This window comes from Panulirus ornatus, chromosome 15, assembly GCF_036320965.1.
Source record: "Panulirus ornatus isolate Po-2019 chromosome 15, ASM3632096v1, whole genome shotgun sequence".
NCBI classification, from domain to species: Eukaryota; Metazoa; Arthropoda; class Malacostraca; order Decapoda; family Palinuridae; genus Panulirus; species Panulirus ornatus.
The window spans coordinates 33,915,845-33,938,198 of record NC_092238.1 but is presented as its reverse complement, the minus strand read 5'-3'; the positions used below and the strand labels follow the sequence as shown (position 1 = coordinate 33,938,198).

The 22,354-nt window shown below is 48.4% G+C and overlaps 1 long non-coding RNA gene and 1 pseudogene across 1 annotated transcript in view; one reads left to right on the top strand and one right to left on the bottom strand.

The window, feature by feature from the left end:
• Positions 1 to 22,354, top strand: part of LOC139753849 (uncharacterized) — a 427,945-nt gene that overhangs the window by 209,896 nt on the left and 195,695 nt on the right. Inside the window, exon 3 of the long non-coding RNA XR_011713779.1 lies at positions 5,485 to 5,626. This is a non-coding gene — a long non-coding RNA (uncharacterized lncRNA). The remainder of the gene's footprint in view (positions 1 to 5,484; positions 5,627 to 22,354) is intronic.
• Positions 2,322 to 12,396, bottom strand: LOC139753848 (protein O-mannosyl-transferase TMTC1-like; annotated as a pseudogene).

Sequence of the window (22,354 nt, the reverse complement as noted above, 5' to 3'; positions counted from 1 at the left end):
ATAGGCGTATCTGCACCCACAGATCACACAGGTGTTACTCGCGATCCTTAAATGCCAGACTCTGACCTTTACATGATGATAAAGGTCACTGAGCGCTTTGAGGGGTAAAATAAGAGGATGAAGATAATTGAAATTCCCCCCAAAAAATGTGTGATACCTTGATATAGAAACAGTAATATACTCTTATATATATATATATATATATATATATATATATATATATATATATATATATATATATATATATATATTCCAATGAGCGAGGTTATGTAATGAATAAGTTTTAAATTTCTTGAAAATTTTTTTTTGTCATGAAACTTTTTTTAAACTTTTAAATTTCCTGATTTTTTTGTCATTAAACTTTTTTAAAATTCTACACATTTCTTGAATTTTTATGAAACTTTTTAAAAACTTTTCTACATTTCTTAATTTTCTTTTTGTCATGAAACTTGTTTTTAAGTTTTCTACATTTCTTGATTTTTTTGTCATGAAACATTTTTTTTTTTATCTTTTTATCTTTTCTACATTTCTCGATGTTTTCATGAAACTGTTATTAAAACTTTTAAACATTTCTTAATTTTTTTGTCTTGAAACTGTTTTAAAACTTTTCTTCATTTCTTAGATTATCGTTTTGTCATGAAACTTTTTAACTTTTCTAAATTTCTTGAAATCTAAATTTTTTTCTGTCATGAAACTTTTTTTTAAACTTTTCTAAGCTGTCCGTATTTCAAGCTTCATCAATGAGCTTATTCATCAGCGTCTCCGGCACTACATAAGTTTTTCTTTTTTCTTACAACAGACAAAAGGTTTTTATATTTGTTTACATGTGGCCTATCGTGGCTCTGTTCTTCCATGCTTTGAAGAAGAGTTCGCCCGCCAGCGTCACCAAAATGGTTTAGAAACGTAGAGCTTGTCATCAAATCACCCCTTACTCTTCTCTCTTCCATAGTGGGCAAATTTAAGGTCTTTAACCTCTCACACAGGAGCTCAATAACCTCTCCCTGGTACTCTAATTTAAGGCCTTTAACCTCTCTCACAGGAGCTCAATAACCTCTCCCTGGTACTCTAATTTAAGGCCTTTAACCTCTCTCACAGGAGCTCATTAACCTCTCCCAGGTACTCTAATTTAAGGCCTTTAACCTCTCACACAGGAACTCAATAACCTCCCCCTGGTACTCTAATTTAAGGCCTTTAACCTCTCTCACAGGAGCTCACTAACCTCTCCCAGGTACTCTAATTTTAGGCCTTTAACCTCTCTCACAGGAGCTCAATAACCTCTCCCTGGTACTCTGATTTTCACTCATACTTCTGATACCATTTCTGCTGCTCTCCTCTGGACCTTCTCTGTTAGTTCTTTCTCCTTCCTTCACTTCGTTGTCCAAACTTGACATGCATGACAGACCCCTGTGAGTGGTTTGTTGTATATTCCCTCATCCCTGTGCTTAAATGCGGTGTCTTATTATATGTCACTTGGTAGTACACATGTTAGAAGCAGCTCTGGCAACAGATCGTGGACAATGTCTGCTCGCCATTTACAGGCACAGCTCTTGTTAGATATTCTCCATGCAAGACTTTCTTGTCTGTTTTCGTCGGACGTCACCACGTGTCTGTATTAGAACTTAGCAGAGGAAATGTCACTAGATGTTCCACTTGTGTGACGGGTGCGCTACAATAGTGTATTCATAGATACAGCATTGTAGTATATACATACGTACAATATATTGTATAAGTACATGAACGCGATATCTAGAATATATATATATATATATATATATATATATATATATATATATATATATATATATATATATATATATATATATATATATATATATAAAGAATAGCTTAATCCCTTGATTATATATTTATAAGTTGGCTGTGGGGATGTTTGGATAAGCACAATCTTTCAGTGAGACACATGCAACACAGTGTGTTATTCACGAGCGCACTAGTGCTCCTGAGGTATGCCATCAGCTCCCTAGAACCTAATTTTTTGGATCTTTTTCCAAAGTCAAACCGGAGGGCATTTTGAACTTAAAAGGTCGCCTCTAATCACTTCCTGGTCATTTGAGGTCGCCTTATCTAACCTGTCTGAGGACGGTAGTTGCCCATCCCCCTTCGAGTTGAGGATTTCCCCTCCATTCCCCTTCAGATAGTGACCTGGAGTCTTGGTCGGTCCTGGACCACATGAGGTGAATCTGCCACTACAGAAAGGAATATGGTCATGAAGAAAAGAAAATGAAAGATAAGCATTTTTTTTTTTCGGTAACATAGATGAAATGATACCATCTGACGCTTTCCTGTGAGATGAGAGTTAGAGAGAGAGAGAGAGAGAGAGAGAGAGAGAGAGAGAGAGAGAGAGAGAGAGAGAATTGCTTCTTTCATCATCCAAAAATAATGCAAAAGTTTCCCAAATCTTCGCCACAGAACTTGGCGAAAGAAAACCTTAACCTACGACTGTTCTCTGACTAGAGGGACTTTATACTCAATCCTGGGTCCTCCTGCAGGACTTTCTTGTGGGTCCTACCGCAGGATTCCGTCATTGGACACCCCTTCCCCCCCTGCAGGACTCTCACACGTCCTCCTGTGGGAGGGAGGCTGGCTGCCATGGGTCCTGCAGGAATTTTTCTTAGGACTTCCTGTAAGACTCAATCTCTTTCTCTCTCTCTCGTGGGTCCTCCTGCAGGACTCTGTTATGGGTCCACCTGCAGGATTTTTTGCTGGTTCCTCCTGCAGGACGCACTCGTGGGTCCTCCTCCTCCTGCAGAACGCTCTCGTGGGTCCTCCTCCTCCTGCAGGATGCTCTCGTGGGTCCTCCTCCTCCTGCAGGACGCTCTCGTGGGTCCTCCTCCTCCTCCTGCAGGACGCTCTCGTGGGTCCTCCTCCTCCTGCAGGACGCTCTCGTGGGTCCTCCTCCTCCTGCAGGATGCTCTCGTGGTTCCTCCTCCTGCAGAATTCTTTCTTGGGTCCTCCTCCTCCTGCAGGACTCTCTCGTGGTGGCTGCTGTGGGTTTCTCTCATCAGGACTTGTTGAGGCAGTTGGGGATGTTGGCGGAGGACTGGAGGTGCTGCGCCCTCCGCAGCTTCTCCATGTTCTCCAGCAGGAGGGTGTTGGAGGGCTCCTGCCCGTGGGCTGTCAGGTAGTACCTCCACGCGCGATCGTAGTCACCCTGGTGGAGAGAGACAAGAGACTTCGGTGAGGTCGGGAAGTGACAGAGGGGTCTCTCTCTCTCTCTCTCTCTCTCTCTCTCTCTCTCTCTCTCTCTCTCTCTCTCTCTCTCTCTCTCTCTCACACACACACACACACACACACACACACCACTCGATGAGCGGGACGCTCTGGTCTTACCCCCATTGGCAAAAATCTCATCGCAACGTAGACGCTCGTCGGGGAGGCCTCTCTCTCTCTCTCTCTCTCTCTCTCTCTCTCTCTCTCTCTCTCACCCATGATAACCTTACCCCCCTGGCGACATTAGGTAGGTAGACACTCCCCGTCTACCTTCTCTGTAGACGGTGACACAAGCCTCGAATCGACCAGCACTACGCCTTTACCTCCGATCAACTCACTCCACATACATGCCTCCCTCCCGTCCCCAGGGAGAGAGGGAGACTCGCTAGACAGACTTACCCTTCCGTGTGTGTTGGAGAGAGTGGACACGTGGCAGTCTTGCCCTTCAGTGCCTACTGGAGAGAGTGGACACGTGGCACACTTACCCTTCATTCAGTGTGTCTGTTTGAAATACCACACTTATACGTGTATACAATCACAGAAATCACGCAGTACATATCCATATATTTGCATTTATATATATATATATATATATATATATATATATATATATATATATATATATATATATATATATATATATATTTTATACTTTTCGCCATTTCCCGCATTAGCGAGGTTGCGTTAAGAACAGAGGACTGGACCTTTGAGGGAATATCCTCACCTGGCCCCCTTCTCTGTCCCTTCTTTTGGAAAATTAAAAAGAAAAAAAAACGAGAGGGGAGGATTTCCAGCCCCCCGCTCCCTTCCCTTTTAGTCGCCTTCTACGACACGCAGGGAATACGTGGGAAGTATTCTTTCTCCCCTATATATATATATATATATATATATATATATATATATATATATATATATATTTATATGAATTCATATATCGATGCATCGATCAAGTTAGATTGGTGATATTCACCTTTAAGAAGGAACTTCATCAACTTTTGCAATCCTCTGTAATTTCGGCAATTAAGCCTTGTTCCAGCTGAATTACCATTCTCATTGCTGTAGTGTCATGAGGATTGCCACACATAATGACTACAATCAATGCGTGTGATTACATTCATGTCATTACTCTAATTAAAACTTCGAAGTCATCATCTCTTTATCCCAGACTTAAAACACCAATTAGGAGCCAAGAAATTACCAATGAATGTTTCGATAGATTGCATATATATATATATATATATATATATAGCATGTGGCTGGTGTTTTCTTCAGTGGAAGTGACTGTCCATTCAGTGTGACTTGGAGGGTGTGAGATGGATTCGTGTCGGATTGGGGTTAAAGAGGGTGATTGAAGACATGTGTGGGGAGGCAGACATTCCGTCCTGGGTGAGCCATTATTTCAGTTGGATACCTTAGTGCTGCATTGTTTGTTTGTTGTTGCTGTTGTGGTCTAAGGGTGTTGTGACGTGACTGTGAAGTCGTCTGCATATAAAAGGACTCTCGTGTCTTTGCCAGAAGTGATGGTTATAGGTTGTGCCAGGGAGAGATGGAAGAGGGTTGGAGAAAGAACTGCTCCTTGGGGGACTCCATTGTAGAGTTGGAGTGGCTCTGCCGTGGTGGCCGGTGATGGAGTCGGCCGATCACTTATTTTTCACTATCGTGGAGGATGGTATCTGATACCTTTTATGTGACGTATGTGTCGGGGGATGGTGTCGAATGCTTGGTGTCTATTGCCATTTGTACTGTACGTGAGGGGGGACTAGGATTAGTTGAAGCCGTCTTGGAGGTGTTGTGTGAGGTTTGGTGTGTCGCATGTTTATGTCCTGGATGAGAAGGGTAGCGTCAAGATGAGATGACTTGAGTCCTTGAAGAAAAACCCGCCTTGGCTCCTTCCACTGTTCCTTCGTTTAGGAAGTAATACAGAAGGGGAGAAAGTCGCGTTCCCTTGTTCCTCTTCAAATGGAACACACAAATGAAATGTCCTCAGAACACACACACAAACACACAAAGAGGAAATGACTCACTCAGCACTTTAAAAGCAATTCACCCGCCTCTTTCAAAGGTACACCCTCACCTGCTTCATCTCAGCCATGCACACCACACGAAGCAGTGCCGTCAGAATAATAACTGGCTGCCCAGCTACCACGAACACTCGCCACCCTACACAAACACACACGAGGAAGATCACGCCAATACAGTCCCGCACGAATAGCCAGCTCAGCCCTAGACTAAACGAGCTTCGTCTTTGGATTCCAGAGTGCCGTCCGGGTGACCTACAACTGACCTTGAGTGCCACCGAGTGCCACTGGAGTGGGGGGGTGGTCAAGAGACCCCCAATCAGTGTGGTACAGAGCCGCAGGAAACCTCACGTCTCATATTCTTAGTCTACCATCGTCAGGTAAGTGACTTTAGGTTTATTACGTGACGTCAGAGGGTCATTAGAGGACAAATTGACCTAGAGTGACCTGCGAATGACCTCATTGTGATGGGTAAGTACTGAGATAGTTTTAATGGTAAACTGGGATGGGACGATTCAGATCGGTTTTAATTGGGGTGGATTTCTACTGGGGTCAACTTCACTGTGGTGGAAGGAAAGGTAAAGACACTTGACTCTCCCTCCCTCTACCCCAGTCGGGTCAACCCAGGGAAAATTTGTGGCACTTATTGTGATGGATGGGCACTGTGGTGACAGTCTTGTGCGTTGACGAACCACCAATTAGGGTTTTCATGAGTTGAAAGGTCTGTAACTACAGGGGAGGCCTGTAACTCACTCTGGTGTGGTATATATTGCTTCCAGGTTAACAACATGGGTGTGGTTAAAGGCGGGTCCTACATGGGAGACCTGAAACTCACCTTGGTGTGGTATGTTGCTACCATGTTGACATGGGCTAGAGTTACAGTAGATCCCACACGGGTGGCCTGAAACTCACCTTGGTGTGGTATATTGCTCCCAGGTTGACGTGGGCGTGGGTTAGGGTAGGTTGAAGCTCCACCGCCAGCAGGTAACTCTTCAGGAGATAATGGTATGCAAGTTTAGAATCCTAACCATACGTTAAAACAATTTTATTCGTACAGTTAATGACTTATGAGCAAGACACGGAAGTATGAATTATACACATTGCAAGCATTTGAAGATGGCCTTCTGAAAGATGGTCTGACCTTTCTTTTAAGATGGCCTGACCTTCCTAAAGAGGGCCTGACCTTCTTAAAGATAACCTCACCTCCTTAAAGATGGCCTGACCTTCTTATATATGGCCTGACCTTCTTAAAGATTGCCTGACCTCCTTAAAGATGGCCAGACCTTCTTAAATATGGCCTGACCTTCTTATATATGGCCTGACCTTCTTAAAGATGGCCTAACCTTCTTAAAGATGGCCTGACCTTCTTAGAGATGGCCTGACCTTCTTAAAGATGGCCTGACCTTCTTAGAGATGGCCTGACCTTCTTAAAGATGGCCAGACCTTCTTAAATATGGCCTGGCCTTCTTAAAGAATGCCTAACCTTCTTAAAGATGGCCTGACCTTCTTAAAGATGGCCAGACCTTCTTAGAGATGGCCTGACCTTCTTAGAGATGGCCTGACCTTCTTAAAGATGGCCAGACCTTCTTAAAGATGGCCTGACCTCCTTAAAGATGGCCAGACCTTCTTAAATATGGCCTGACCTTCTTAGATATGGCCTGACCTTCTTAAAGATGGCCTGACCTTCTTAAAGATGGCCTGACCTTCTTAAAGATGGCTTGACCTTCTCAAAGATGGCCTGACCTTCTTAAAGATGGCCAGACCTTCTCAAAGATGGCCTGACTTTCTTAAAGATGGTCTGACCTTCTTAAAGGCGCCTAAACCGTCTTAAAGATGGCCAGACATTATCAAAATCGTCCAGATCTTCTTAAAGGCATCCAGGCGTCTTTGAAGAGGCCCAGGCTTCCTTAAGAAATGCAAGAGATCATCTTAAAAAGTTCCAGACTTCCTTAAAGGCCCCCTAGGCCTCCTTAAAGACCTCCAAACCTCCTTAAAGAAGCTCAGCCTCCTTAAAGCCGCTCAGACCTCCTTAAAGACCTCCAGACCTCCTTAAAGACGCCCAGACTTCCTTAAAGACACCCAGACCTCCTTAAAGACACCCAGACCTCCGTAAAGGCGCCCGGGCCTCCTTAAAGAAGCCCAGACTTCCTTAAAGAAACCCAGACTTCCTTAAAGAGGCCCAGACTTCCTTAAAGACGCCCAGACCTCCTTAAAGACGCCCAGACCTCCTTAAAGACGCCCAGACCTCCTTAAAGACGCCCAGACCTCCTTAAAGACGCCCAGACCTCCTTAAAGAGGCCCAGACTTCCTTAAAGTCGCCTAGACCTCCTTAAAGACGCCCAGACATTTTGAAAGACGACCAGACATTCTCAAAGACAGCCAAACGTCCTTAAAGACGCCCAGACTTCCTTAAAGACACCCAGACCTCCTTAAAGACGCCCGGACCTCCTTAAAGACGCTCAGACCTCCTTAAAGGCGCCCCGACTTCCGTAAAGACACCCAGACATTTTGAAAGACGACCAGACATTCTCAAAGACAGCCAAACCTTGTTAGAGAATCATCTGTATTTCAAGAGACAGGAAGTTGTCTGGCCTACGATTTATATGTCTGTGGCTGACTGACCTGCGCCGCCTCGTCTAGACTTTGTACATCATTGAGCAGGTCGCCGTGGTGGGCGTGGAGGCGGGCGCAGAGCGTGGGCGGCCTGGAGCAGTTGTGGGCGGCGCGGTGGGCCAGGGAGAGGGCGTCCTGGGTGCGGTTGGTGTGCGTGTAGAGGAGCGAGAGCTGGAAGAGCGCCTCCTGGTGTGCCGGGTCCTGGCGCAGTACCTGACGGAGGAGCTCCTCGCTCTCCAGGTAACTCCGCTGCTGTAACCGCACTCGCGCCTGCGCCAGCACCGCGGGAGGAGGATGCAGGTCGGGAGGAGGAGGAGGGAGAGAGAGAGAGAGATTATTCCTGGTCAGTTGAGGGGGGATGAAAGGGCCTCTAACTCCGGCGATGGTCTTTGTATGGGTCTTCAGAACTAGGGCGGTTGAGGTCTGAGTCATAGGGTAGTGTTAAGGGCGGGTCGGGTCGGTGGGTGTAATGTACGAGCTGTGTGCCTTATTACGAAGGGTGATACGACTGAGAGAGAATATGTGTTGCGATGATATTTCCCAGGACGCCTAGTGTTGCTGTGGTGTTCGTCAGGACGCCTAGTGTTGCTGTGGTGTTTGTTAGGACGCCTAGTGTTGCTGTGGTGTTCGTCAGGACTCCTAGTGTTGCTGTGGTGTTCGCCAGGACTCCTAGTGTTGCTGTGGTGTTCGTCAGGACGCCTAGTGTTGCTGTAGTGTTCGTCAGGACTCCTAGTGTTGCTGTGGTGTTCGTCAGGACGCCTAGTGTTGCTGTAGTGTTCGTCAGGACGCCTAGTGTTGCTGTGGTGTTCGCCAGGACTCCTAGTGTTGCTGTAGTGTTCGTCAGGACTCCTAGTGTTGCTGTGGTGTTCGTCAGGACGCCTAGTGTTGCTGTAGTGTTCGTCAGGACGCCTAGTGTTGCTGTGGTGTTCGCCAGGACTCCTAGTGTTGCTGTGGTGTTCGTCAGGACGCCTAGTGTTGCTGTAGTGTTCGTCAGGACGCCTAGTGTTGCTGTGGTGTTCGCCAGGACTCCTAGTGTTGCTGTGGTGTTCGTCAGGACGCCTAGTGTTGCTGTAGTGTTCGTCAGGACTCCTAGTGTTGCTGTGGTGTTCGTCAGGACGCCTAGTGTTGCTGTAGTGTTCGTTAGGACTCCTAGTGTTGCTGTGGTGTTCGTCAGGACGCCTAGTGTTGCTGTAGTGTTCGTCAGGACTCCTAGTGTTGCTGTGGTGTTCGTCAGGACTCCTAGTGTTGCTGTGGTGTTCGTCAGGACTCCTAGTGTTGCTGTGGTGTTCGTCAGGACTCCTAGTGTTGCTGTAATATCAAACATTGCTCACAATGCTGCAATTATATTCGCCAAATCCCTCGTCGTGTTTTAGTGAAATACATACCAATGCTCAGAAATGTCACAGTGATTATTAAACATATTGCTTCAAGAGTTTTACGGCAATTCGACAATGCAAAGATATTTTTTTAATGGGGGAAAAAAAGGGGGTGGAGGAGGGAGAGAGGGAGGGGCGACATGAAAAAAAGTGTGGGGTTGGTGTGGGAGGGAGAGTGAGGGACGACATGTTCCTTGAATGAGCGTGTCGCCCGCCCGCCAGTACGGAAGAAGGTGGAGAGCACCCACCAGGTGGACGCGGGAGGAGAGCATCTCAGGGCAGTGCCTGAGGACGGTGACGAAGGTGGCCTCAGCGTCCTCCAACCGACCCGTCTTGAGATACAGCTTCCCCAGGCTCTCGCCGATCTCCGGCTCCCACGTCAGCGCCAGAGCTCTGGAATAGGGCAACAGGGAGTGGTGTTAAGTGGGTGAAGGAAGGGGCAGCAGGGAGTGGTGTTGAGTGGGTGGGGAAGGGCAGCAAGGAGTGGTGTTAAGTGGGTGGGGAAGGGCAGCAAGGGGTGGTGTTAAGTGGATGGGGAAGGGGCAGTAGGGAGTGGTGTTAAGTGGGTGGGGAAGGGGCAGTAGGGAGTGGTGTTGAGTGGGTGGGGAAGGGCAGCAGAGAGTGGTGTTAAGTGGGTGGGAAGGGCAACAGGGAGTGGTGTTAAGTGGGTGAAGGAAGGGCAGCAAGGGGTGGTGTTAAGTGGATGGGGAAGGGGCAGTAGGGAGTGGTGTTAAGTGGGTGGGGAAGGGCAGCAAGGAGTGGTGTTTTGTGGGTGGGGAAGGGGCAGCAGGGAGTGGTGTTATGTGGATGGGGAAGGGCAACAGGGAGTGGTGTTATGTGGGTGGGGGAAGGGCAGCAAGGAGTGGTGTTATGTGGGTGGGGGAAGGGCAGCAAGGAGTGGTGTTAAGTGGGTGAGGGAAGGGCAGCAGGGAGTGGTGTTGAGTGGGTGGGAAGGGCGGCAGGGAGTGGTGTTAAGTGGGTGGGGAAGGGCAGCAAGGGGTGGTGTCAAGTGGGTGGGGAAGGGCAGCAAGGAGTGGTGTTATGTGGGTGGGGGAAGGGCAGCAAGGAGTGGTGTTATGTGGGTGGGGAAGGGGCAGCAGGGAGTGGTGTTAAGTGGGTGGGGAAGGGCAACAGGGAGTGGTGTTATGTGGGTGGGGGAAGGGCAGCAAGGAGTGGTGTTATGTGGGTGGGGGAAGGGCAGCAAGGAGTGGTGTTATGTGGGTGGGGGAAGGGCAGCAGGGAGTGGTGTTAAGTGGGTGAGGGAAGGGCAGCAGGGAGTGGTGTTGAGTGGGTGGGAAGGGCGGCAGGGAGTGGTGTTAAGTGGGTGGGGAAGGGCAGCAAGGGGTGGTGTTAAGTGGGTGGGGAAGGGCAGCAAGGAGTGGTGTTAAGTGGGTGGGGGAATTGCAGCAGGGAGTGGTGTTAAGTGGGTGGGGAAGGGCAGCAAGGAGTGGTGTTATGTGGGTGGGGAAGGGGCAGCAAGGGGTGGTGTTAAGTGGGTGGGAAGGGCAGCAGGGAGTGGTGTTATGTGGGTGGGGGAAGGGCAGCAGGGAGTGGTGTTAAGTGGGTGGGGAAGGGCAGCAAGGAGTGGTGTTATGTGGGTGGGGAAGGGGCAGCAGGGAGTGGTGTTAAGTGGGTGGGAAGGGGCAGCAGGGAGTGGTATTAAGTGGGTGGGAAGGGCAGTAGGGAGTGGTGTTGAGTGGGTGGGGAAGGGGCAGCAGGGAGTGGTGTTAAGTGGGTGGGGAAGGGCCAGCAGGGAGTGGTGTTAAGTGAGTGGGGAGGGCAGCAGGGAGTGGTGTTAAGTGGGTGGGAGGGGAAGGCAGGTGGATCCTCGACAGGTGAAGGACAGGCCTCAGGGGAGGGCAGGACTAAATGAAACCTAGATTGATTAGTAACGTCCAGAAAAACTACAACTGTGTATCGAGATCTTTGTGACTGGCAGCGTGACATGACATGACAGTCAGGATGGCAGTGTGGGAGTTGGTGTGGGGGTGTGACTGGCAGCGTGACATGACAGTCAGGATGGCAGTGTGGGTGTGGGGGTGTGGGATGGTTATGACCGTAAAAGGGTGGGGAGGAGGGAGAAGGAGTAGGAGGATGTTTTACAGCTGGTTCGTGTGTGAGGCAGCTGCTGTGGCCAGGGGATGACACAGAGGGCGAGCGAGTTGAGGCAGAGAGAGAGAGAGAGAGAGAGAGAGAGAGAGAGAGAGAGAGAGAGAGAGAGAGAGAGAGAGAGAGAGAGAGGGGTGGCTGTTGGGGCAGGTGGGAGGCACAGGCAGCATTTGGGGCTAAAAGGGAGAAAGTTCCTCCGCGGAGGAAGACAGAACTGCCGTTATCTCGACGACCCCATGTGACTGACTGAGTGGAGGTGGGTGGGAGACGACGACGACGAGGAGGAGGTAGGATGACCAGTAGACAGAGAGAGAGGGTCGTGTTTGGGCAGACGGGCAGTCCGTCACTGGGGTGAGGAGGGGGAGAGGAGAGGGTTGATTAGAACAGGGGTTGGTGAGGAGGGGGGGGGAGAAGAACAGGCTCTTGAAATATTTTCACATCACAAAGTAACAAGTCTTAAACCTCCCTGGGTTTTCCTCAACTCCCCAGGTTTTGCTTCAGCTCCCCAGAATTTCCTCAACTCCTAGTGTTTCCTGAACTCCCCAGGGTTTTCCTCAACTCCCCAGACTTTCCTCAACTCCCCAGGGTTTGCCTCACCTCCCCACGGTTATCCTCAACTCCCATGGGTTTGCCTCACCTCCCCATGGTTTGCCTCACCTCCCCAGAGTTTCCTCAACTCCCCAGGAGTTTTCTCAACTCCCCAGGGTTTGCCTCACCTCCCCAGGGTTTGCCTCACCTCCCCACGCTTATCCTCAACTCCCCCAGTGTTGTCCCTCACCTCCCTCCACCTTCAGTGGCCCTTACCGCTTGAAGAGAATCTCTGCTTGTTTATCGTGGTCGAGGGTCCTCATGAGGCGGGCTGTGTTGACCAGCGCTACCGTGTGCTCCGGGTCGAGCCCGAGTGCCGTCTCGTAGTGCCTCAGTGCTGCTTCCCGTCGACCTGTGGGTGGGAATTAGGTCACGCGGGTCACCCAAGGAGAGAATCCGAGGTCAAGGCACGAAGGTTGATGGTAATTATGGAGGAGGACAAGAATGAAATGTTAAAAAAAAGAAGGGGAGGTGAATGCGTAGAGAGAAAAAAAATGTAAGAGGAAGAGGACTCATTGGGAAGCTGAGGTCCAAGGTCAGTTGTGGGGAGATGAGGTCAAAGGTCAGTTGTGGGGAGCCGAGGTCAAAGTGCTGTTATCATGTCAGGCGCAGGAAATCCATAATCATAGAAAGATAGGCATGAGAGATTACATTAAAGAGAAAAAATTGTGTTTTACCAAGTCTTAGAGGTAATGTTTTCAAGAAGTATCAGATATCAGAGTAAGACGCATTTAAAAAAAGCCATCATGTTCAAAACAGTCAAACAACACGAAAGAATAGGTTCATGCTCACAATTAGGTTCAGGTTCACAATTAGGTTCATGCGCACAATTAGGTTCAGGTTCACTATTAGGTTCATGTTCACAATTAGGTTCAGTCCACAATTAGGTTCAGGTTCACAATTAGGTTCATGTTCACAATTAGGTTCATGTTCACAATTAGGTTCATGTTCACAATTAGGTTCATGTTCACAATTAGGTTCAGGTTCACAATTAGGTTCATGCTCACAATTAGGTTCATGTTTGAGAGGAACATTGGCCTGATATGATTATATTAAAGGGTTGAGAACGAGCGCCCGATCTAACTATGCGAAAGCTATGTCGTTGACGCCTGTGTGGTGTATGTAAAGCCCTCACTTATGTTCCCTTTATCTCTAAGCGTCGAAGGAAGAGTAAAACGAACTCAGGAGTACTGACAGGCTAAAAGTAAAGCAGTGGTGAATATCAAAGGTTTTTTGGGGAAAGGGATGAGAAGCAAATGAAAAAAGAAAAAAGAAAGCACAATGTAACCTGACAGAAAAGCATACAGTATAATACTGCTCAACACACACACACGGTTCTCACACACCTCACTCATCATCCAGACGACAATTACTGAGCTTACATGAATGACACATTCCAGTGTCCAGTCCTCAGGCAACCTTATATCCCCCCCTCCTCCTCTCTGATGTATAAACATAGACTTGACATTCGAAAGTGGTATTGTATGATATAGCTTCTAAAAACCTCCCACACCCACCCACCCCGAGAGGCGACGGATCGCCGTGGTCGCCTCAACTCGTGCGAGGTGAACGTGAGGTAAGATCATCTCGCTCGCTCGCATTCTGTCTTCCTCCCGTGTTATCTTACTCTCCTCTTTGGCGAGGAAACAGTCATGCGATTGCCTCCTCCTCCTCCTCCTCATCGAGGTCTCTCTCTCTCTCTCTCTCTCTCTCTCTCTCTCTCTCTCTCTCTCTCTCTCTCTCTCTCTCTCTCTCTCTCTCTCAGCACGCACGGAACGGGGGAAGGGTTCAAGTCATTGATCCTGTCCCCTAGTTTCGTAATGTGAGCGGGTCCTGATTTTCGCCCAGTGGTGGTCGGTCTTTCCTTCAGTGTCCTTTACTCGTATTTTCTCTCTCCTCCTCCTCCTCCTCCTCCTCCTTACGTATTTATGATACATTCTTCTTGACGTGTTTTGCATTGTGGTTTATTATTGGTTTTTTTTTTGGTTTACGAGGTCTTATTTCCGATGGTCCCTCTGGGGGTTTTATGGTTATAAAGGTCATCCACATTACCTGGTGTGGTCTTCGTATGATGGGGATGATCGTTTTCTGTCAGTGACTCATGCTGAGTCGTCGAAACGCCGAGTTCGTACCGGCAGTTTGTTCGGCCACTCTGGTCACGTGGGGTGGGTGGGGGAGTCAGCTGATTCACGTCGTCAGGCAACAGTCAGCTGACTTTTGCGCAGTCAGCCGACCGTCGTGGGCCGACCCGGTGACAGGTGGCTGACAGGGAGCTGACTGAGTCCCTCCCTCCCACCACCGAGGTTGCTCCGTTTGGGTGACTCCCGCCGTCGCACACACACACACACACACACACACACACACACACACACACACACACACACATACGCGCGTGCGCACGCGCGCGAGTTAGGATAGTGTTTCCCTTCAAACATTCGTATAATAATGTTTTCGCCTCAGATCTGGGCATATGACACCCTCTACGTGTGGTCGCCTCTCATGCTCTTTCTTCTTTTTTTTCCCTTAATTCTCTCTCTCTCTCTCTCTCTCTCTCTCTCTCTCTCTCTCTCTCTCTCTCTCTCTCTCTCTCTCTCTCTCTCTCTCTCTCTCCTCCTTTCCGGCTGAAACACAATAGAACAGGAAGGAAGAGAGAAGAGCAGGAGGGAGGAGGTGGAGGCCCGTCCAGGGCTGCTGCCAACTTCATCAGCTCTCATCATCGCCTCCTCCTTCCCTCACCTCACCCTCACTCGCTAGTCCCTCCCACGCATCTTCCTCTTCCAGGACGTCCCTCGCCATACGTCTGGCTGGCCCGTATGTGTGTGTGTGTGTGTGTGTGTGTGTGTGTGTGTGTCGCAAATGAGACGGTTGAACTTCCCGGAACTGAGGCTTTATCAGAGCTCCTCCTCCTACAGTAGCTGGAGCTGTGGAGGGTCAGGGATGGCTACTCACTGGCTCGAGTCCCATGTTTTCTCTAGGAGTGACGAGTGCCTTCATTACGTCCCCCAGCATCCTAGCGGAGGATAAATATTGATCGTAAACAGTTTTGCTATCAGATTGCTCACAAGTTGGTAGGAGAATATTGTAATATATATATATATATATATATATATATATATATATATATATATATATATATATATATATATATATATATTAACGTTGATCAAAGTTTCTGTGTTGTGACGCGTCGGGAAACTTTGTGCTAATCACCGTGAGCAGGTCAGGTGGCGGCAGTTGGAGGCCCCTTCTCCCCCCAGACACACACACACACACACACACACACACACACACACACACACACACACACACACACACACACACGCATCTTCTTGGAGGAATAACCTCCTCCTCCTCCTCCTCCTCCTCCTCCTCTTCCCACTCACCGTCCCTCGCTCCTGACTGGCTCAGACCAGGGCAATATTCCTGGTAGGGGGTTTAGCAAGAGAGCCATCCGTGTGTGTGTGTGTGTGTGTGCGTGTGTGTGTGTGTGTGTGTGTGTGTGTGTGTGTGTTTTACGGGGAGAGAGTTTTGCACTAGTGCTGCCCTGTCTTTTAATCTTGCATATATGCACCATGTCTTTACTCATATGAGAGCACACACACACACACACACACACACACACACACACACACACACACACACACACACACACCTGGCTTAGGCTGTGTGTGTGTGTGTGTGTGTGTGTGTGTGTGTGTGTGTGTGTGTGTGTGTGTGTAATTGTTTATGTCGTCTAATTAGTTGCAATCTGTTCCATTTTGTCACAGTGCCTTATAGCGTTGTTCTTTTATTCTTTAGGATCACCATCTGCTGTAGGATACAGTCTGTAGTCTGTCCTCTATCATCATCTGCTGTAGGATACAGTTTGTAGTCTGTCCCCTATCATCATCTGCTGTAGGATACAGTCTGTAGTCTGTCCTCTATCATCATCTGCTGTAGGATACAGTTTGTAGTCTGTCCACTATCATCATCTGCTGTAGGATACAGTCTGTAGTCTGTCCTCTATCATCATCTGCTGTAGGATACAGTCTGTAGTCTGTCCCCTATCATCATCTTCTGTTGGATACAGTCTGTAGTCTGTCCTCTATCATCATCTTCTGTTGGATACAGTCTGTAGTCTGTCCTCTATCATCATCTGCTGTAGAATACAGTCTGTAGTCTGTCCTCTATCATCATCTGCTGTAGGATACAGTCTGTAGTCTGTCCTCTATCATCATCTGCTGTAGGATACAGTCTGTAGTCTGTCCCCTATCATCATCTGCTGTAGGATACAGTCTGTAGTCTGTCCTCTATCATCATCTGCTGTAGGATACAGTCTGTAGTCTGTCCTCTATCATCATCTGCTGTAGGATACAGTCTGTAGTCTGTCCTCTATCATCATCTGCTGTAGGATACAGTCTGTAGTCTGTCCTCTATCATCGTCTGCTGTAGGATACAGTCTGTAGTCTGTCCTCTATCATCATCTGCTGTAAGATGCAGTCTGTAGTCTGTCCTCTATCATCATCTGCTGTAGGATACAGTCTGTAGTCTGTCCTCTATCATCATCTGCTGTAGGATACAGTCTGTAGTCTGTCCTCTATCACCATCTGCTGTAGGATACAGTCTGTAGTCTGTCCTCTATCATCATCTGCTGTAGGATACAGTCTGTAGTCTGTCCTCTATCATCATCTGCTGTAGGATACAGTCTGTAGTCTGTCCCCTATCATCATCTGCTGTAGGATACAGTCTGTAATCTGCCCCCATCATCATCTGCTGTAGGATACAGTCTGTAGTCTGTCCTCTATCATCATCTGCTGTAGGATACAGTCTGTAGTCTGTCCCCTATCATCATCTGCTGTAGGATACAGTCTGTAGTCTGTCCTCTACCATCATCTGCTGTAGGATACAGTCTGTAGTCTGTCCTCTATCATCATCTGCTGTAGGATACAGTCTGTAGTCTGTCCTCTATCGCTGTCTTGTATCATGAGCTTTGGGTGTCGAAGGGAAGACCCAGATTTTGTTTTCTATTGCCAGTGTATTGATCCGTTCTCCCTGGTGCGGACGTGTTTGTCGGTAACGAGGGTCATTAACGAGCCTAATGACTTGCAAGCCATCATATCACTAGCAACAGGATCATTTCCATGTCATACATACTAATTAGGTCATTCGCATGCCACTTATACGTAGGGAGTTCCGTGTGGGGTGTCTATACAGCCCCCCCGTGTAACTCTTAGGGTATTACAGACCGTGTTTCCACACTCTCGGCACAATGTTGACATCACCAGCGCACAACACCGCCAGCGAACACGAACAACACTACCAGCGCACACCACCGCCAGCGCACACCACCACCAGCGCACAACTTCACCACCAGCCGCCCTGATAGCACTTCCGTATGCCATATACGCCGCCGAACACCTTGTATGGCACGGATTTACCGGGACGTCTCGGAAGAAAATGCCATTTGCCGGGGAGACGACGAGGTGTGTTGCTGATTCGTGCACCTGCTCCGGTTCTCTCAAGTGTTTCATCTCGTTTATTCCCAACCCGTGGGTGTGTGTTGACACGCCACGCCAGAAGGAGGTTGGTGGTGGTGGAGTGGGTGGAGGAGGAGGAGGAGGGCTGACCTATGTGCTTAAGGACAAGAGAGTAGCTGAGAGAGAGAGAGAGAGAGAGAGAGAGAGAGAGAGAGAGAGAGAGAGAGAGAGAGAGAGATGGACGGACGTAATGTCTGGATGAAAGAAAGGAAGAAGGCGCCAGGTCTCTCTCCAGAGCCAGACCCTCCTGGCATCGGTCATCCCACACACACACACACACACACACACACACACACACACACAGCCAGACCGCAAAGGAGAGGTTTGTCACCGTGTGAGGAGAGATGAGAGGCATGAGGCCCCCATCCCTGGTGAGAGAGGTGGGTACAGGAGGACCTCTCCAGGGTGACAAGAAGGAGGAGGAAGTAACGACCCTGAGTTATGGGAAGGGAAGGGAGGGAGGTGGGTGACCTCTCTCGAGTGAAAGGAGGGAAAGGAGCGAGCCTTCAGGATGACTGAAGGGAACGAGACGGGGCGACCGCTCCTCAGCATGTGTGTAAGGGGGTGTAGGAAGCGACGCCCTTCTTCCCTCCCTCACCCCTTCCTGGGTTAGAAGGAATACCAAACGTAATTTTCGAGAGTGAGGAAAGATAAGACGCGGTCTTACCTGTAGACGAGACAGGCTCGGAAGGGAGCCTCCTTGTGTGAAAGATGGTAATAAACAACCCGTCCAAAGCTTGAGGAGGAGTATGGAGTGGCCTCTCAAGGACGAGAGAGGGATAACAAGTGGTCTTTTGCAGGCTGAGGAAGGGGAGGCGCGCCCCTCCCACAGGAAGGAATGGATGAGCAAGACACTCGTCAAGGGGACGAGAGGGGACGAGGGTTCTTGCAGAGGGGCGTTAAGCAGAGAGAGAGAGAGAGAGAGAGAGAGAGAGAGAGAGAGAGAGAGAGAGAGAGAGAGAGAGAGAGAGCACCACCGTAGAGGCGAGTATTGCCACACTTGCTGCTGACGTATGCAAAGAGGTCTGCCAGTGTTGGGAAGTGGAGGTGTAAGAAATGGGAAGGAGGAAGAGAAGAACACACACACAGTCTCTCTCTCTCTCTCTCTCTCTCTCTCTCTCTCTCTCTCTCTCTCTCTCTCTCTCTCTCTCTCTCATTCTGTCACTCACATCTCCCAGCTCCCCTTTAACCAAGTCATTGCTGATAATGAATACAGTATGAGGTGGCTGGGAGAGATAATGACACCTGTTCCGGGAGGAGGAGGAGGAAGAAGAGGAAAAGGAGGAGGCGGTGGTCTTAACCCGGCGTATAGAGCCGGGCAGAGTACCTCAGGACCGCGAGACAAGGCGGCTGTAAGGGAACGCAGGACCAACACACTTGTATACGCTGAAAAAAAAAAGATAAAGAAAAAATGCGTAACTTTTTATGGTGGATTTGGAAGCTGGTGTTTTTGTTTTTATTCTTCTGTGACTCAGGGTCTTACATACTATCCACATACCACATTTTATTACGAAACATTTTCGCAAGATATATATACATATATATATATATATATATATATATATATATATAAAAGAATAAGAGTCTTATTCGGAAGACTAATGAAGTATTAAAGGCGTAGCAGGAACGTATTTACGAGACATTTCGAGCAGACGTAAAGTTTCTTGGTGGCGTTTCTTGGAAAAGCATGACTTTGATGTGAGGATTTAAGTAGAAATAAAGTGTGGAGAAAAGTGTGGAGAGCGGACGGTGGCTGAGGAGAGGCACTTGACTCGAAGTAACAAAGTGGACACTTACCCTGTCAAGTGTGGGTTGCGGGGAAGTGTTGGCTGTGCATTGTCGGGAGGAGGACTGAGGGACGGGAGGGGAGAGAAGGCAGGTTAAAGGATGGAAGTTCAAGAGGTGAGGGGGAGAGAGAGAGAGCCGTGATGGACGACATGGAGGAAGATGAGGGGGGAATGAGGGCGCTGAGAGGAGAGGTGAGACTAAGGGGGACGAGATGGGGAGGTTACGATAGACGTGAGGTGGGTGAGGACACGTATGCATGTAGGGAGAGCTAGGTTGGGGAGATTCAGAAAGGCTCGGGGTGGTGAGGACATTGTGCGAAGAAAGAGAGAGAGAGAGAAAAAAAAAATAGGATGTGTTTGTGTCTTTTCTCTCATATCTTGCCTGTGTCTGTCTGTATACGCAGTGTTTCATGTCTTGTCGTCTTTGACTGACTCACTCCAGGTACCCACCCGGTTCCCTCACTCCTGGAACCATTCTTCGAAGCCAGTGACTTATGTAGGTCACCGTACACGGTGAGGATATGTGAGGTCAACACATAAAGAGATAGTTATATGCATATGACCGTTGCTACACGTACTGTATCACTCTATGTACCCTTAGCCACACACCCATCCCAGCCACACCCTCGTCCCAGCTACACCCTCATCCCAGCCACACACGAGTCCCAGCCACACACTCGTCCCAGCTACACCCACATCCCCAGATACACTCTCGTCCCAGCTACACCCACATCCCAGCCACACTCTCGTCCCAGCTACTCCCATCCCAGCCACACACTCATCCCAGCCACACAGCCATCCCACCCACACCCTTATCCCAGTTACACACCCGTCCTCAACCACATCCACCCAAGCCACACCCACCCAAGCCACGCCTACCCTAATTACATCCGCATCCAGTATGCTAATGAGATCAGATGACCTTTGACCCGAGAAACGAATCTCAGCTGTTGTAAAGAGATTAACGTATTGGAAGTTTTAAAAGGTCGTTCTATTGAAGTTGTCTGTCTTGAGGTGAAGGAGGGAGAGAGAGAGAGTTGGTCTGTATGTCTGTGTGATTTTGTCTGTGCTTACAGTGAGGTTGGGGTGAGTTTTACATTCCTGGGGGTTTTTCAACCCCTTTGGGCTTCCGTTGCTTGTGTCATCAGGCCGGGCCAGCTCGTAGCGCTCACCGCAAGGAAAACTCTAGCGTTACGATTGAAAAGACATTGTGAATTACATGGTGTCAAGTGCTTGTACGTGTAAGCTGGATAGAGTGCGTCTTTGTGGTGTAAACGCCAGCGTCTTCCAACGTATACGTATGCGGGTGTAAAACAGGGAGAGAGAAAGAGAGAGTGAAAATGAACAGTAACCTGGGCCAGGGAGGGGAAATGAACAGCCACTGTAGTGGTGCTGGTTCACTGCTACGGCGTCACGAGCCCTTCCGATACCCAGGCGTGGAATAACATGTCTGGTCGATAGTTAACTGTCGTCTGTCTGTCTTTCTGTCTGGATGTCTGTGTATCTCTTTCTCTCTGTGTCTGTCTGTTTATCACATTTGTCAGTATATCTGTGTGTGTGTGTGTGTGTGTGTGTGTGTGTGTGTGTGTCTATTCTCTACATCTGAGCGACGTCCTCATTCGGTTGTTTAATGCAAAACCCTCACCTCCCTGGCCATGGTCTCCTGGGTTTCAAGTTTGTAAGGTTTTCTCCACGGCGTGTTCTCTCCACCCAGGCGTTCTCTACGCTGAAAAGAAACCTCTCCCTTAGTGTCTTTAAAGTTTCCAAGTTTCGCGAATCCTTGGGGAAACTTCAGTCGCGTCTGAAGTTTTTTTTTGTATTTCAGCTCTTTTACGTTCAAGTTTCTATGGAGTATTATACCATCATAGGCCGGTCTGGTCTCATATTCCAGCCCTTCCTCCTCCTGGCTGTGATAAATTATTTATTATCTTTTTATTAGTTCGTGGTTAATATTTGGAGTGGGCGGCCATCTCCCCCTCCCAGCGTTACCGGGAATTACGTGCTGTGGTATGATTTGATCGCTTGTTTTTTTTATTATTATAGCTAAATGCATTATTATTATCATTATTATTATTATTATTATTATTATTATTATCATCATCATCATCATCATCATCATCATCATATTATTATTATTATTATTATTATTATTATTATTATTATTATTATCATTATTATCATTATTATTATTTCTATTATTATTATTACAATATGATTATTAGTATCATTTCTTTTTTTCTTATTTGATCGCCGTTTCCCCTCGTTAGCGAGGTAGCACGAGGAACAGACGAAGAAAGGGCACATCTGCTCACATCCATTCTCTAGCTGTCACGTGTAATGCACCGAAACCACAGCTCCCTAACCAGGCCCCACAGGCTATTCTATGGTTTACCCCAGACGCTTCACATGACCTGGTCGACCCCAGTGTACCACATCGTTCCAATTTACTTTATCCCTTACAAGCCACTCTCAACTTTCTTTTTTTCACATACTTTTCCAAGCTCAGTCACCAGCTTCTGCAGTTTCTCACTCGAATCCTCCACCAGTGCTGTATCATCAGCAAACAACAGCTGACTCACTTCCCAGGTGTTCTCATCTCCCGCAGACTGCATACTCGCCCCCGTCTCCAAGACTCTCGCATTTACCTCCCTCACCACCCCATCCGTTAAACAAAGATAGTAACCTCACATACCCCTGCAGGATACCGACACACAGGTCCTGCAGGATATCGACACGCAGGTCCTGCAGGATATCGACACGCAGGTCCTGCAGGATACCGGCACACAGATCCTGCAGGATACCGGCACACAGATCCTGCAGGATACCGACACACAGGTCCTGCAGGATACCGAGACACAGGTCCTGCAGGATACCGACACACAGATCCTGCAGGATATCGACACACAGGTCCTGCAGGATACCGACACACAGGTCCTGCAGGATACCGGCACACAGGTCCTGCAGGATACTGACACACAGGTCCTGCAGGATACCGACACACAGATCCTGCAGGATACCGACACACAGGTCCTGCAGGATACCGACACACAGGTCCTGCAGGATACCGACACACAGATCCTGCAGGATACCGGCACACAGATCCTGCAGGATACCGGCAC